Below are 3,317 nucleotides of genomic sequence, written 5' to 3'. Positions count from 1 at the left end.
ACCAAACCTCACTCTGTCCGGAGACCCGTTCGGTTCCCGGGGCTCAACATTGGACACGAGCGGTCAACAGCGCGCTTATAAACCTTTATGATGAAAAAATTAGCCCGTAAAAACACAAAGTTTTTCACTATAAATCCTTTATATGCGTGGCATCGGCTAGAGTCCTCTCGTCCTCTGGCTTGAGATGGCTGCCACCTGTGGGTCAGATGATTGCCTGCCACCATTAAGCAATTGGAAATTAAATATAATATTTTTTTTTTCTAGAAAGTGTAAAATTTTGGAAAAAAAGTTTCACCAAAATAAATTGTCACGCACAACGAGTCTGTGTGCAAAATGTCAGCTCGATTGGATCACGGGAAGTGGGTTAAAAAACGACTGAAAGATTTGCACGGTCGTAAGCGCGCAAGCAAGCGAACTTAATATAAAGGATTTCAAAAGATCACCACTTATAAACCAATGTAAAAATGCATCGTCTCTGGCATCTGCAATGCAAAAGCCTTCTTGCAAACACAACTTTAGCAACACCTCCCAAAAGTTTAAATGTACGAGCATTAAGGTAAATTCTCCAACGAAGCAATTTTAAAACCCCACGAATGCCTCGGCACACATTCCGTTTCGCTCGTTTCCAAGTCCGTTCGTGGTGAATGCCATGAACGGTGTTCCTCTTCTTGGTTCTTTCGGTAAAGTCGTCACGTAGAAAGGAAGTAATAAAAAATAAAACATAATAAAATAATTCTCACGACGTTTCGGCCACAACGCAAGCAGCCGTCCTCAGGTGAAGAACAGGTCTGTCGGGGAGACAGCGTCTGAATGCTAATCCTGCATAATGCACGGGCATAAGTAGTACTAATCACATACCTGCATTTCCCATATCCCCTCCCTGTGATGCTGATAATCCTACATAATGCACGGGCATGAGTAGTACTAATCACATACCTGCATTTCCCATATCCCCTCCCTATGATGCTGCTAATCCTGCATAATGCACGGGCATATGTAGTACTAATCACATACCTGCATTTCCCATATCCCCTCCCTATGATGCTGCTAATCCTGCATAATGCACGGGCATGAGTAGTACTAATCACACACCTGCATTTCCCATATCCCCTCCCTATGATGCTGCTAATCCTGCATAATGCACGGGCATGAGTAGTACTAATCACATACCTGCATTTCCCATATCCCCTCCCTTGGATGCTGCTAATCCTGCATAATGCACGGGCATAAGTAGTACTAATCACATACCTGCATTTCCCATATCCCCTCCCTGTGATGCTGCTAATCCTGCATAATGCACGGGCATGAGTAGTACTAATCACACACCTGCATTTCCCATATCCCCTCCCTTTGATGCTGCTAGTCCTGCATAATGCACGGGCATAAGTAGTACTAATCACACACCTGCATTTCCCATATCCCCTCCCTTTGATGCTGCTAGTCCTGCATAATGCACGGGCATAAGTAGCACTAATCACATACCTGCATTTCCCATATCCCCTCCCTATGATGCTGCTAATCCTGCATAATGCACGGGCATAATTAGTACTATTCACATACCTGCATTTCCCATAAATATGCTAAATTCCTCTTGATATGCAAATTTCTTTGTCAAGGCGCCCAGCTTATATACACGCTCCAAGCTCGTGCGCTGTTTCATTCAGACTCTTGTCGCCTTGACAGACCTGGTCTTCACCTGAAGACGGCTGCTTGCGTTGTGGCCGAAACGTCGTGAGAATTATTTTATTATGTTTTATTTTTATTATTTTATTACTTCCCTTCTATGTGACGACTTTACCGAAAGAACCAAGAAGATGAATCCCTGCTGCAGTCACGAAAGAAGCTTTAAATCGAAAAAAGAACGGTGTTGTTGTCCATTTTTCTTAAAGTTGTCCCTGACGTCTTCACGGCAGCGCCGGTGGTTTGCCGAGTCTGTAGCGCCGTGTGTCCCCCGGCGCTTGCGGCTGGCTGGAGGTATCCAATGGCTTCATATTCTTAGGTTTTTTCAAATCTTGAAGTATCCAATGGCCTCTGCCAGGCGGCCGTGGTGCAGTGTCCAGCACCGCGTGTTACGTGACATGCGTGACAGTAGCGTGTTGCTGGCTTGGTGCGTGTGCCTCCAAGTGGTGACGAGGTTGTTGCCGATGTCGCCGTTGTTGTTGTTGTTGTTCATGTTGATGCTCTATGGGAACCTCATTTGCCAGTAAAAATAATTGGTTTTGTACCCTTCTATCTGGCAACAAAACTGACACCTTTTTTACAAGGAGTCATGTTTGCATAGACCGCAATACCTGCAGTCATAATGCAAACAAAACACACAACTCTGATAATGTATGCACTGTCATTGAAGTTGATTGGTCCACACCCGAGACAGCTTTCCTTAGAGCCTAGTCTCACATGGTCCTTGAAGTTGATTGGTCCACACCCGAGACAGCTTTCCTTAAGAGCCTAGTCGCCTTTTGGTGTCATCTGGTCCAACCCATGTGAGACTAGGCTCTAAGGAAAGCTGTCTCGGGTGTGGACCAATCAACTTCAAGGACCATGTGAGACTAGGCTCTAAGGAAAGCTGTCTCGGGTGTGGACCAATCAACTTCAAGGACCATGTGGGACTAGGCTCTAAGGAAAGCTGTCTCGGGTGTGGACCAATCAACTTCAAGGACAGTGCATACATTATCAGAGTTGTGTTTTTTTGTTTGCATTATGACTGCAGGTATTGTGGTCTATGCAAACATGACTCTTTATAAAAAGGTGTCAGTTTTGTTGCCAGATAGAAGGGTAAAAAACCAATTATCAATGTTGATGCTGTTGCTGCTGGCTGCTTGTATGTTAGTGATAGGTTTTTACCCTTTTAAACGGTACAAAAACTGACACCTTTACACAAGGCATCATGTTTGTGTTTTTGTTTGCATTCGACTGCGTGTATTGCGGTTAATGTAGACATGATCGCTTGCAAAAGGTGTCAGTGTTTTCGCCAGAAAAAAGGGGAAAACCCTATTGGTATATATTCTTAGGTTTTTTCGGTAAAGTCACCAGGTAGGTAACAAACATTAAAAAGTAAAATAAAATAAAAATCACGACGTTTCGGAGGCAACACAAGCTTCCGTCTTCAGGTGGAACCGTCACAGCCACGACACCCGTATCAAGTGAATGAGAGATTATAAGAACGGAGTGGTAGCTCTTGCAATCTCTTATTTGCTTGATACGGCTGTCGTGGCTGTGACGGTTCCACCTGAAGACGGAAGCTGGTGTTGCCTCCGAAACGTCGTGATTTTTATTTTATTTTACTTTTTAATGTTTTTTACCTACCTGGTGACTTT

This window comes from Lethenteron reissneri, unplaced genomic scaffold, assembly GCF_015708825.2.
Source record: "Lethenteron reissneri isolate LAM-NWPU_2019-01 unplaced genomic scaffold, ASM1570882v1 scaffold_1630, whole genome shotgun sequence".
NCBI lineage: Eukaryota > Metazoa > Chordata > Hyperoartia > Petromyzontiformes > Petromyzontidae > Lethenteron > Lethenteron reissneri.
This window is presented reverse-complemented; position numbering follows the sequence as displayed.